General features: G+C 67.3%; 5 non-coding genes across 5 annotated transcripts; all 5 read left to right on the top strand.

The window, feature by feature from the left end:
• The first annotated feature begins 867 nt into the window (after positions 1-867).
• LOC143640879 (5S ribosomal RNA) lies at positions 868-986 on the top strand. The gene has a single exon (XR_013155183.1). It is a non-coding gene; the product is annotated as a 5S ribosomal RNA (ribosomal RNA).
• Positions 987-3,624: 2,638 nt separating this feature from the next.
• LOC143640877 (5S ribosomal RNA) lies at positions 3,625-3,743 on the top strand. Its single transcript, XR_013155181.1, has one exon. It is a non-coding gene; the product is annotated as a 5S ribosomal RNA (ribosomal RNA).
• A 2,649-nt stretch (positions 3,744-6,392) lies between these two features.
• Positions 6,393-6,511, top strand: LOC143640876 (5S ribosomal RNA). Its single transcript, XR_013155180.1, has one exon. It is a non-coding gene; the product is annotated as a 5S ribosomal RNA (ribosomal RNA).
• Positions 6,512-9,344: 2,833 nt separating this feature from the next.
• LOC143640875 (5S ribosomal RNA) lies at positions 9,345-9,463 on the top strand. Its single transcript, XR_013155179.1, has one exon. It is a non-coding gene; the product is annotated as a 5S ribosomal RNA (ribosomal RNA).
• A 2,638-nt stretch (positions 9,464-12,101) lies between these two features.
• LOC143640874 (5S ribosomal RNA) lies at positions 12,102-12,220 on the top strand. The gene has a single exon (XR_013155178.1). It is a non-coding gene; the product is annotated as a 5S ribosomal RNA (ribosomal RNA).
• Positions 12,221-12,866: the final 646 nt, after the last annotated feature.

Genomic DNA, 12,866 nt, shown 5'->3' with positions numbered 1-12,866 from the left:
CGGCGCACTTCTGAGCCTGGCCCTGTGACTGACTGACTGACTGACTGACTGACTGGGAACCAGCGGGCCACAGCCGGCTCGCCACCCGCTGCCCGGTTGTCTGTGGGTCCCTGCGTGTGTTCCTCCTCGGGCCCTCCCTGAGGGTGGCTCCCCGCACAGGTGTTGTGTGTGGCCGGCCACTCGCCATTGCCCAGTCCCACTGCATTTCCAGCTGGGGCGCTGGGCCTCTGTCAGGGTCTCTGGGGTGTCCGGTGGGGGGCGCGGGGGGCCGGGGTGTCTGCTCCCGTCTTCGCCCCTGGCTCTCTGGGCGCCCGGCTCGGCTCTGCTCGGCTAGGCTAGGCTAGGGTAGCGCGGGCGGCGGCAGCTGGGGATTCTCTGGGGATTCTCGGCCAGGCGAAGGGCTGGGTGGGGTGGCGGTGCGGTTGCCGGGTGCCCGGGGGTCGGGGGTCTTGGGGCTCGGCGAGGAGGGGCAGAGGCCAGGCCAGGCCGGGGCGGGGCTCCCGGTAGGTGGAGCCAGGTGCCCAGGGGCAGAGGTGGAGGCGGGACTCAGCCCCTGTCAGCCCCGCCTAGCCCACTCCACCCCGACCCGATCCGGCCCGGCCGAGGACCCGAGAGGGAGAGCCGGCCAGTCTCCCAGGACCCCCGCGCCGCCGCATGGACCGAGTCAGGTCGGAGCGAGAAAGCCAGCCTGGAGTTGAGTTGAGGAGCGCTGGGCAGTGCTGGGGCGGGGCGAGGGAGGCCCCCTGGGAACACCCGCTGTGTTGGCCCCCTCCACCGCTGCCCTGCCCTCCCCTGCCCTCCCCTGCCCCTGGGCTGAAGGGTGGAAGCCGGCGCAGGCTCTTGAGGCGTTCCGGGGCAGCCTCCGCCGTCTACGGCCATACCACCCTGAACGCGCCCGATCTCGTCTGATCTCGGAAGCTAAGCAGGGTCGGGCCTGGTTAGTACTTGGATGGGAGACCGCCTGGGAATACCGGGTGCTGTAGGCTTTTGCGCCCCCTTCCCACACGCACTTTTCTTGCGTGGCCCGGAAACAGTGTCCGTGACCGCCTCAGGCCGTGACCCCCGGGCCCGCGGGGGTAGGGCGCAGGGGCAGCCCTGGGCTCCCGGTGTCCCTTCAGGCCTGCGGCTGGCCTCCCGCCTCCCGCCTCCCGCCTCGCCTCCGGCGCCCAGCGCCCAGCGCCTGCAGTGAGCCACACTGGCCTGGCTCTCTCCAGGGACGCTAGGACACTCCAGGCGACCCGGCGGAGCCGAGCCTGGTCCAGGCCTCGACCAGTCCTGTGCACCCTGACCGACCCCCACCCCCCCCCACCACTCACACTCCCGGATGGGGGGTGGGGAGGCGCACACCTGCTTTTCCCCAGAACACAGGGCCCACCCGCAGGGGCCGCTCCCCACCCGTTCTTGCCACACCAGCAGAGCGTGGCCACCCAGGTCCTGGGAGTGAGAGAGTCCATCCAGCGTCTCTCCCTAGGTCCGTCCCTTGGCAACTCTGCCTCCCTTCCCAACGCCTTCCTCCTGAGGGTCCCAGCCCTGAGTCTGTCTCTTCACCCATCTCTCTCTCTTTCTCTCTCTCTCTCTCTATCTCTGTCTCTCTCTCTCTCTCTCTCTCTCTCTCTCACACACACACACACACACACACACACACTCTGGAAGCAGATGTCTTTCTGTCTATCTCTCTGCTCATCCATCTCTCCTTCACCTTTGTGACTCTACTGGCCTGTGAGGAGGCCTCCTGTCTCCATCTCCCACTCAGTGTGTCTCTTTCCTTGGCCCTTCTGTCTGTCACCCTGTCTCTCTCGCTCTCTCTCTCTCTCTCTCTCTCTCTCTCACAAACACACACACACAGACACACACTCACTCCTCTCTTCCCCCCTCCCACCCCAGCCACCTCACTCTGGGCTGCAAGTCACCCAGTCCATGGCAGCCTCGAGACTGGGCGGTCACAGGTTCTCTCATCTCCCATCTAACTTCCCGTGGATGTAAGAGTGGATTCCCACATCCCCCTTGAAGTGAGTGCACGTCTTCAGGGTGTGTGCAGGGCAGAGGCTGAGAGAAGGCCCAGGAGGCCACAGGGTCTTAGGAGGCTGCGCTGGGAGCCAAGCAAGAGAGCAGATGTCAAAGGAGGGCAGGTGCTCCGAGAAGAGGAGGAAGCAGCCTTCGGAGCAGGCAAGTGGTTCGGGGCCAGGAGGTTGCCGGGGAGGACCACGTGCCGAGGGGAGCTGAAGGCCAAGGCCGGGCGGTGGGGACAGGGAGGCAGAGGCCCCTTTGTTCGCGGCGAACCCTCCACCTGGAGACGCCTGGCCGCGAGGCAGGGCCTGAAGGCCCGGTGGGCGCGCGACCCCCCGCAACCGCTGCTCCCCCCCGCCCCCCGCAAGGCTTGCGGGTGAGGGGGCTTCCGGTCTGGTGAGGCCGTCGACTGGGCTCTGACGGGGTTTGACTCGGAACGCTACTTTCACAGGCGGTCCTTTCCGGGAGCACAGCCCATGGACAAATGGACGGAGGGGTCTGTGCCCTTCCTCAGGGCGGTGCTGTACAGGTCCTGGTCCTTGAGGTGTACAAACAAGGCGCAGAGCCCTCCGACCTTGGCACTCAGTCCGAAGGGAGTCACTCGGGGGTGGGGTAGAGTGTGGTGGGGTGGGGGTGAGGTAGGGTAGGGTGGGGGTGGCGGTGGGGGTGCGGGGCGGCCAAGCGCTGCTGTGCAGAGTGGACAAAGCAGAGTGGATGGGGAACTCAGGGCGAGGCCCGCGCCCCAGCGGCGCACTTCTGAGCCTGGCCCTGTGACTGACTGACTGACTGACTGACTGACTGACTGGGAAGCAGCGGGCCACAGCCGGCTCGCCACCCGCTGCCCGGTTGTCTGTGGGTCCCTGCCTGTGTTCCTCCTTGGGCCCTCCCTGAGGGTGGCTCCCCGCACAGGTGTTGTGTGTGGCCGGCCGCTCGCCATTGCCCAGTCCCACTGCATTTCCAGCTGGGGCGCTGGGCCTCTGTCAGGGTCTCTGGGGTGTCCGGTGGGGGGCGCGGGGGGCCGGGGTGTCTGCTCCCGTCTTCGCCCCTGGCTCTCTGGGCGCCCGGCTCGGCTCTGCTCGGCTAGGCTAGGCTAGGGTAGCGCGGGCGGCGGCAGCTGGGGATTCTCTGGGGATTCTCGGCCAGGCGAAGGGCTGGGTGGGGTGGCGGTGCGGGTGCCGGGTGCCCGGGGGTCGGGGGTCTTGGGGCTCGGCGAGGAGGGGCAGAGGCCAGGCCAGGCCGGGACGGGGCTCCCGGTAGGTGGAGCCAGGTGCCCAGGGGCAGAGGTGGAGGCGGGACTCAGCCCCTGTCAGCCCCGCCTAGCCCACTCCACCCCGACCCGATCCGGCCCGGCCGAGGACCCGAGAGGGAGAGCCGGCCAGTCTCCCAGGACCCCCGCGCCGCCGCGGGGACCGAGTCAGGTCGGAGCGAGAAAGCCAGCCTGGAGTTGAGTTGAGGAGCGCTGGGCAGTGCTGGGGCGGGGCGAGGGAGGCCCCCTGGGAACACCCGCTGTGTTGGCCCCCTCCACCGCTGCCCTGCCCTCCCCTGCCCTCCCCTGCCCCTGGGCTGAAGGGTGGAAGCCGGCGCAGGCTCTTGAGGCGTTCCGGGGCAGCCTCCGCCGTCTACGGCCATACCACCCTGAACGCGCCCGATCTCGTCTGATCTCGGAAGCTAAGCAGGGTCGGGCCTGGTTAGTACTTGGATGGGAGACCGCCTGGGAATACCGGGTGCTGTAGGCTTTTGCGCCCCCTTCCCACACGCACTTTTCTTGCGTGGCCCGGAAACAGTGTCCGTGACCGCCTCAGGCCGTGACCCCCGGGCCCGCGGGGGTAGGGCGCAGGGGCAGCCCTGGGCTCCCGGTGTCCCTTCAGGCCTGCGGCTGGCCTCCCGCCTCCCGCCTCCCGCCTCGCCTCCGGCGCCCAGCGCCCAGCGCCTGCAGTGAGCCACACTGGCCTGGCTCTCTCCAGGGACGCTAGGACACTCCAGGCGACCCGGCGGAGCCGAGCCTGGTCCAGGCCTCGACCAGTCCTGTGCACCCTGACCGACCCCCACCCCCCCCCACCACTCACACTCCCGGATGGGGGGTGGGGAGGCGCACACCTGCTTTTCCCCAGAACACAGGGCCCACCCGCAGGGGCCGCTCCCCACCCGTTCTTGCCACACCAGCAGAGCGTGGCCACCCAGGTCCTGGGAGTGAGAGAGTCTATCCAGCGTCTCTCCCTAGGTCCGTCCCTTGGCAACTCTGCCTCCCTTCCCAACGCCTTCCTCCTGAGGGTCCCAGCCCTGAGTCTGTCTCTTCACCCATCTCTCTCTCTTTCTCTCTCTCTCTCTCTATCTCTGTCTCTCTCTCTCTCTCTCTCTCTCTCTCTCTCTCTCTCACACACACACACACACACACACACTCTGGAAGCAGATGTCTTTCTGTCTATCTCTCTGCTCATCCATCTCTCCTTCACCTTTGTGACTCTACTGGCCTGTGAGGAGGCCTCCTGTCTCCATCTCCCACTCAGTGTGTCTCTTTCCTTGGCCCTTCTGTCTGTCACCCTGTCTCTCTCGCTCTCTCTCTCTCTCTCTCTCTCTCTCTCTCACAAACACACACACACAGACACACACTCACTCCTCTCTTCCCCCCTCCCACCCCAGCCACCTCACTCTGGGCTGCAAGTCACCCAGTCCATGGCAGCCTCGAGACTGGGCGGTCACAGGTTCTCTCATCTCCCATCTAACTTCCCGTGGATGTAAGAGTGGATTCCCACATCCCCCTTGAAGTGAGTGCACGTCTTCAGGGTGTGTGCAGGGCAGAGGCTGAGAGAAGGCCCAGGAGGCCACAGGGTCTTAGGAGGCTGCGCTGGGAGCCAAGCAAGAGAGCAGATGTCAAAGGAGGGCAGGTGCTCCGAGAAGAGGAGGAAGCAGCCTTCGGAGCAGGCAAGTGGTTCGGGGCCAGGAGGTTGCCGGGGAGGACCACGTGCCGAGGGGAGCTGAAGGCCAAGGCCGGGCGGTGGGGACAGGGAGGCAGAGGCCCCTTTGTTCGCGGCGAACCCTCCACCTGGAGACGCCTGGCCGCGAGGCAGGGCCTGAAGGCCCGGTGGGCGCGCGACCCCCCCGCAACCGCTGCTCCCCCCCGCCCCCCGCAAGGCTTGCGGGTGAGGGGGCTTCCGGTCTGGTGAGGCCGTCGACTGGGCTCTGACGGGGTTTGACTCGGAACGCTACTTTCACAGGCGGTCCTTTCCGGGAGCACAGCCCATGGACAAATGGACGGAGGGGTCTGTGCCCTTCCTCAGGGCGGTGCTGTACAGGTCCTGGTCCTTGAGGTGTACAAACAAGGCGCAGAGCCCTCCGACCTTGGCACTCAGTCCGAAGGGAGTCACTCGGGGGTGGGGTAGAGTGTGGTGGGGTGGGGGTGAGGTAGGGTAGGGTGGGGGTGGCGGTGGGGGTGCGGGGCGGCCAAGCGCTGCTGTGCAGAGTGGACAAAGCAGAGTGGATGGGGAACTCAGGGCGAGGCCCGCGCCCCAGCGGCGCACTTCTGAGCCTGGCCCTGTGACTGACTGACTGACTGACTGACTGACTGACTGACTGGGAACCAGCGGGCCACAGCCGGCTCGCCACCCGCTGCCCGGTTGTCTGTGGGTCCCTGCGTGTGTTCCTCCTCGGGCCCTCCCTGAGGGTGGCTCCCCGCACAGGTGTTGTGTGTGGCCGGCCACTCGCCATTGCCCAGTCCCACTGCATTTCCAGCTGGGGCGCTGGGCCTCTGTCAGGGTCTCTGGGGTGTCCGGTGGGGGGCGCGGGGGGCCGGGGTGTCTGCTCCCGTCTTCGCCCCTGGCTCTCTGGGCGCCCGGCTCGGCTCTGCTCGGCTAGGCTAGGCTAGGGTAGCGCGGGCGGCGGCAGCTGGGGATTCTCTGGGGATTCTCGGCCAGGCGAAGGGCTGGGTGGGGTGGCGGTGCGGTTGCCGGGTGCCCGGGGGTCGGGGGTCTTGGGGCTCGGCGAGGAGGGGCAGAGGCCAGGCCAGGCCGGGGCGGGGCTCCCGGTAGGTGGAGCCAGGTGCCCAGGGGCAGAGGTGGAGGCGGGACTCAGCCCCTGTCAGCCCCGCCTAGCCCACTCCACCCCGACCCGATCCGGCCCGGCCGAGGACCCGAGAGGGAGAGCCGGCCAGTCTCCCAGGACCCCCGCGCCGCCGCATGGACCGAGTCAGGTCGGAGCGAGAAAGCCAGCCTGGAGTTGAGTTGAGGAGCGCTGGGCAGTGCTGGGGCGGGGCGAGGGAGGCCCCCTGGGAACACCCGCTGTGTTGGCCCCCTCCACCGCTGCCCTGCCCTCCCCTGCCCTCCCCTGCCCCTGGGCTGAAGGGTGGAAGCCGGCGCAGGCTCTTGAGGCGTTCCGGGGCAGCCTCCGCCGTCTACGGCCATACCACCCTGAACGCGCCCGATCTCGTCTGATCTCGGAAGCTAAGCAGGGTCGGGCCTGGTTAGTACTTGGATGGGAGACCGCCTGGGAATACCGGGTGCTGTAGGCTTTTGCGCCCCCTTCCCACACGCACTTTTCTTGCGTGGCCCGGAAACAGTGTCCGTGACCGCCTCAGGCCGTGACCCCCGGGCCCGCGGGGGTAGGGCGCAGGGGCAGCCCTGGGCTCCCGGTGTCCCTTCAGGCCTGCGGCTGGCCTCCCGCCTCCCGCCTCCCGCCTCGCCTCCGGCGCCCAGCGCCCAGCGCCTGCAGTGAGCCACACTGGCCTAGCTCTCTCCAGGGACGCTAGGACACTCCAGGCGACCCGGCGGAGCCGAGCCTGGTCCAGGCCTCGACCAGTCCTGTGCACCCTGACCGACCCCCACCCCCCCCCACCACTCACACTCCCGGATGGGGGGTGGGGAGGCGCACACCTGCTTTTCCCCAGAACACAGGGCCCACCCGCAGGGGCCGCTCCCCACCCGTTCTTGCCACACCAGCAGAGCGTGGCCACCCAGGTCCTGGGAGTGAGAGAGTCCATCCAGCGTCTCTCCCTAGGTCCGTCCCTTGGCAACTCTGCCTCCCTTCCCAACGCCTTCCTCCTGAGGGTCCCAGCCCTGAGTCTGTCTCTTCACCCATCTCTCTCTCTTTCTCTCTCTCTCTCTCTATCTCTGTCTCTCTCTCTCTCTCTCTCTCTCTCTCTCACACACACACACACACACACTCTGGAAGCAGATGTCTTTCTGTCTATCTCTCTGCTCATCCATCTCTCCTTCACCTTTGTGACTCTACTGGCCTGTGAGGAGGCCTCCTGTCTCCATCTCCCACTCAGTGTGTCTCTTTCCTTGGCCCTTCTGTCTGTCACCCTGTCTCTCTCGCTCTCTCTCTCTCTCTCTCTCTCTCTCTCACACACACACACACACACACACACTCTGGAAGCAGATGTCTTTCTGTCTATCTCTCTGCTCATCCATCTCTCCTTCACCTTTGAGACTCTACTGGCCTGTGAGGAGGCCTCCTGTCTCCATCTCCCACTCAGTGTGTCTCTTTCCTTGGCCCTTCTGTCTGTCACCCTGTCTCTCTCGCTCTCTCTCTCTCTCTCTCTCTCTCTCTCACAAACACACACACACAGACACACACTCACTCCTCTCTTCCCCCCTCCCACCCCAGCCACCTCACTCTGGGCTGCAAGTCACCCAGTCCATGGCAGCCTCGAGACTGGGCGGTCACAGGTTCTCTCATCTCCCATCTAACTTCCCGTGGATGTAAGAGTGGATTCCCACATCCCCCTTGAAGTGAGTGCACGTCTTCAGGGTGTGTGCAGGGCAGAGGCTGAGAGAAGGCCCAGGAGGCCACAGGGTCTTAGGAGGCTGCGCTGGGAGCCAAGCAAGAGAGCAGATGTCAAAGGAGGGCAGGTGCTCCGAGAAGAGGAGGAAGCAGCCTTCGGAGCAGGCAAGTGGTTCGGGGCCAGGAGGTTGCCGGGGAGGACCACGTGCCGAGGGGAGCTGAAGGCCAAGGCCGGGCGGTGGGGACAGGGAGGCAGAGGCCCCTTTGTTCGCGGCGAACCCTCCACCTGGAGACGCCTGGCCGCGAGGCAGGGCCTGAAGGCCCGGTGGGCGCGCGACCCCCCGCAACCGCTGCTCCCCCCGGCCCCCCGCAAGGCTTGCGGGTGAGGGGGATTCCGGTCTGGTGAGGCCGTCGACTGGGCTCTGACGGGGTTTGACTCGGAACGCTACTTTCACAGGCGGTCCTTTCCGGGAGCACAGCCCATGGACAAATGGACGGAGGGGTCTCTGCCCTTCCTCAGGGCGGTGCTGTACAGGTCCTGGTCCTTGAGGTGTACAAACAAGGCGCAGAGCCCTCCGACCTTGGCACTCAGTCCGAAGGGAGTCACTCGGGGGTGGGGTAGAGTGTGGTGGGGTGGGGGTGAGGTAGGGTAGGGTGGGGGTGGCGGTGGGGGTGCGGGGCGGCCAAGCGCTGCTGTGCAGAGTGGACAAAGCAGAGTGGATGGGGAACTCAGGGCGAGGCCCGCGCCCCAGCGGCGCACTTCTGAGCCTGGCCCTGTGACTGACTGACTGACTGACTGACTGACTGGGAACCAGCGGGCCACAGCCGGCTCGCCACCCGCTGCCCGGTTGTCTGTGGGTCCCTGCGTGTGTTCCTCCTCGGGCCCTCCCTGAGGGTGGCTCCCCGCACAGGTGTTGTGTGTGGCCGGCCACTCGCCATTGCCCAGTCCCACTGCATTTCCAGCTGGGGCGCTGGGCCTCTGTCAGGGTCTCTGGGGTGTCCGGTGGGGGGCGCGGGGGGCCGGGGTGTCTGCTCCCGTCTTCGCCCCTGGCTCTCTGGGCGCCCGGCTCGGCTCTGCTCGGCTAGGCTAGGCTAGGGTAGCGCGGGCGGCGGCAGCTGGGGATTCTCTGGGGATTCTCGGCCAGGCGAAGGGCTGGGTGGGGTGGCGGTGCGGTTGCCGGGTGCCCGGGGGTCGGGGGTCTTGGGGCTCGGCGAGGAGGGGCAGAGGCCAGGCCAGGCCGGGGCGGGGCTCCCGGTAGGTGGAGCCAGGTGCCCAGGGGCAGAGGTGGAGGCGGGACTCAGCCCCTGTCAGCCCCGCCTAGCCCACTCCACCCCGACCCGATCCGGCCCGGCCGAGGACCCGAGAGGGAGAGCCGGCCAGTCTCCCAGGACCCCCGCGCCGCCGCATGGACCGAGTCAGGTCGGAGCGAGAAAGCCAGCCTGGAGTTGAGTTGAGGAGCGCTGGGCAGTGCTGGGGCGGGGCGAGGGAGGCCCCCTGGGAACACCCGCTGTGTTGGCCCCCTCCACCGCTGCCCTGCCCTCCCCTGCCCTCCCCTGCCCCTGGGCTGAAGGGTGGAAGCCGGCGCAGGCTCTTGAGGCGTTCCGGGGCAGCCTCCGCCGTCTACGGCCATACCACCCTGAACGCGCCCGATCTCGTCTGATCTCGGAAGCTAAGCAGGGTCGGGCCTGGTTAGTACTTGGATGGGAGACCGCCTGGGAATACCGGGTGCTGTAGGCTTTTGCGCCCCCTTCCCACACGCACTTTTCTTGCGTGGCCCGGAAACAGTGTCCGTGACCGCCTCAGGCCGTGACCCCCGGGCCCGCGGGGGTAGGGCGCAGGGGCAGCCCTGGGCTCCCGGTGTCCCTTCAGGCCTGCGGCTGGCCTCCCGCCTCCCGCCTCCCGCCTCGCCTCCGGCGCCCAGCGCCCAGCGCCTGCAGTGAGCCACACTGGCCTGGCTCTCTCCAGGGACGCTAGGACACTCCAGGCGACCCGGCGGAGCCGAGCCTGGTCCAGGCCTCGACCAGTCCTGTGCACCCTGACCGACCCCCACCCCCCCCCACCACTCACACTCCCGGATGGGGGGTGGGGAGGCGCACACCTGCTTTTCCCCAGAACACAGGGCCCACCCGCAGGGGCCGCTCCCCACCCGTTCTTGCCACACCAGCAGAGCGTGGCCACCCAGGTCCTGGGAGTGAGAGAGTCCATCCAGCGTCTCTCCCTAGGTCCGTCCCTTGGCAACTCTGCCTCCCTTCCCAACGCCTTCCTCCTGAGGGTCCCAGCCCTGAGTCTGTCTCTTCACCCATCTCTCTCTCTTTCTCTCTCTCTCTCTCTATCTCTGTCTCTCTCTCTCTCTCTCTCTCTCTCTCTCACACACACACACACACACACACACACACTCTGGAAGCAGATGTCTTTCTGTCTATCTCTCTGCTCATCCATCTCTCCTTCACCTTTGTGACTCTACTGGCCTGTGAGGAGGCCTCCTGTCTCCATCTCCCACTCAGTGTGTCTCTTTCCTTGGCCCTTCTGTCTGTCACCCTGTCTCTCTCGCTCTCTCTCTCTCTCTCTCTCTCTCTCTCACAAACACACACACACAGACACACACTCACTCCTCTCTTCCCCCCTCCCACCCCAGCCACCTCACTCTGGGCTGCAAGTCACCCAGTCCATGGCAGCCTCGAGACTGGGCGGTCACAGGTTCTCTCATCTCCCATCTAACTTCCCGTGGATGTAAGAGTGGATTCCCACATCCCCCTTGAAGTGAGTGCACGTCTTCAGGGTGTGTGCAGGGCAGAGGCTGAGAGAAGGCCCAGGAGGCCACAGGGTCTTAGGAGGCTGCGCTGGGAGCCAAGCAAGAGAGCAGATGTCAAAGGAGGGCAGGTGCTCCGAGAAGAGGAGGAAGCAGCCTTCGGAGCAGGCAAGTGGTTCGGGGCCAGGAGGTTGCCGGGGAGGACCACGTGCCGAGGGGAGCTGAAGGCCAAGGCCGGGCGGTGGGGACAGGGAGGCAGAGGCCCCTTTGTTCGCGGCGAACCCTCCACCTGGAGACGCCTGGCCGCGAGGCAGGGCCTGAAGGCCCGGTGGGCGCGCGACCCCCCGCAACCGCTGCTCCCCCCCGCCCCCCGCAAGGCTTGCGGGTGAGGGGGCTTCCGGTCTGGTGAGGCCGTCGACTGGGCTCTGACGGGGTTTGACTCGGAACGCTACTTTCACAGGCGGTCCTTTCCGGGAGCACAGCCCATGGACAAATGGACGGAGGGGTCTGTGCCCTTCCTCAGGGCGGTGCTGTACAGGTCCTGGTCCTTGAGGTGTACAAACAAGGCGCAGAGCCCTCCGACCTTGGCACTCAGTCCGAAGGGAGTCACTCGGGGGTGGGGTAGAGTGTGGTGGGGTGGGGGTGAGGTAGGGTAGGGTGGGGGTGGCGGTGGGGGTGCGGGGCGGCCAAGCGCTGCTGTGCAGAGTGGACAAAGCAGAGTGGATGGGGAACTCAGGGCGAGGCCCGCGCCCCAGCGGCGCACTTCTGAGCCTGGCCCTGTGACTGACTGACTGACTGACTGACTGACTGACTGGGAAGCAGCGGGCCACAGCCGGCTCGCCACCCGCTGCCCGGTTGTCTGTGGGTCCCTGCCTGTGTTCCTCCTTGGGCCCTCCCTGAGGGTGGCTCCCCGCACAGGTGTTGTGTGTGGCCGGCCGCTCGCCATTGCCCAGTCCCACTGCATTTCCAGCTGGGGCGCTGGGCCTCTGTCAGGGTCTCTGGGGTGTCCGGTGGGGGGCGCGGGGGGCCGGGGTGTCTGCTCCCGTCTTCGCCCCTGGCTCTCTGGGCGCCCGGCTCGGCTCTGCTCGGCTAGGCTAGGCTAGGGTAGCGCGGGCGGCGGCAGCTGGGGATTCTCTGGGGATTCTCGGCCAGGCGAAGGGCTGGGTGGGGTGGCGGTGCGGGTGCCGGGTGCCCGGGGGTCGGGGGTCTTGGGGCTCGGCGAGGAGGGGCAGAGGCCAGGCCAGGCCGGGACGGGGCTCCCGGTAGGTGGAGCCAGGTGCCCAGGGGCAGAGGTGGAGGCGGGACTCAGCCCCTGTCAGCCCCGCCTAGCCCACTCCACCCCGACCCGATCCGGCCCGGCCGAGGACCCGAGAGGGAGAGCCGGCCAGTCTCCCAGGACCCCCGCGCCGCCGCGGGGACCGAGTCAGGTCGGAGCGAGAAAGCCAGCCTGGAGTTGAGTTGAGGAGCGCTGGGCAGTGCTGGGGCGGGGCGAGGGAGGCCCCCTGGGAACACCCGCTGTGTTGGCCCCCTCCACCGCTGCCCTGCCCTCCCCTGCCCTCCCCTGCCCCTGGGCTGAAGGGTGGAAGCCGGCGCAGGCTCTTGAGGCGTTCCGGGGCAGCCTCCGCCGTCTACGGCCATACCACCCTGAACGCGCCCGATCTCGTCTGATCTCGGAAGCTAAGCAGGGTCGGGCCTGGTTAGTACTTGGATGGGAGACCGCCTGGGAATACCGGGTGCTGTAGGCTTTTGCGCCCCCTTCCCACACGCACTTTTCTTGCGTGGCCCGGAAACAGTGTCCGTGACCGCCTCAGGCCGTGACCCCCGGGCCCGCGGGGGTAGGGCGCAGGGGCAGCCCTGGGCTCCCGGTGTCCCTTCAGGCCTGCGGCTGGCCTCCCGCCTCCCGCCTCCCGCCTCGCCTCCGGCGCCCAGCGCCCAGCGCCTGCAGTGAGCCACACTGGCCTGGCTCTCTCCAGGGACGCTAGGACACTCCAGGCGACCCGGCGGAGCCGAGCCTGGTCCAGGCCTCGACCAGTCCTGTGCACCCTGACCGACCCCCACCCCCCCCCACCACTCACACTCCCGGATGGGGGGTGGGGAGGCGCACACCTGCTTTTCCCCAGAACACAGGGCCCACCCGCAGGGGCCGCTCCCCACCCGTTCTTGCCACACCAGCAGAGCGTGGCCACCCAGGTCCTGGGAGTGAGAGAGTCTATCCAGCGTCTCTCCCTAGGTCCGTCCCTTGGCAACTCTGCCTCCCTTCCCAACGCCTTCCTCCTGAGGGTCCCAGCCCTGAGTCTGTCTCTTCACCCATCTCTCTCTCTTTCTCTCTCTCTCTCTCTATCTCTGTCTCTCTCTCTCTCTCTCTCTCTCTCTCTCTCTCTCTCACACACA

Source organism: Callospermophilus lateralis, unplaced genomic scaffold (genome assembly GCF_048772815.1).
Source record: "Callospermophilus lateralis isolate mCalLat2 unplaced genomic scaffold, mCalLat2.hap1 Scaffold_6925, whole genome shotgun sequence".
In the NCBI taxonomy this organism is placed as follows: Eukaryota; Metazoa; Chordata; class Mammalia; order Rodentia; family Sciuridae; genus Callospermophilus; species Callospermophilus lateralis.
Note: the sequence above shows the minus strand (reverse complement) of the source record. Positions and strands in the feature narration are given on the sequence as shown.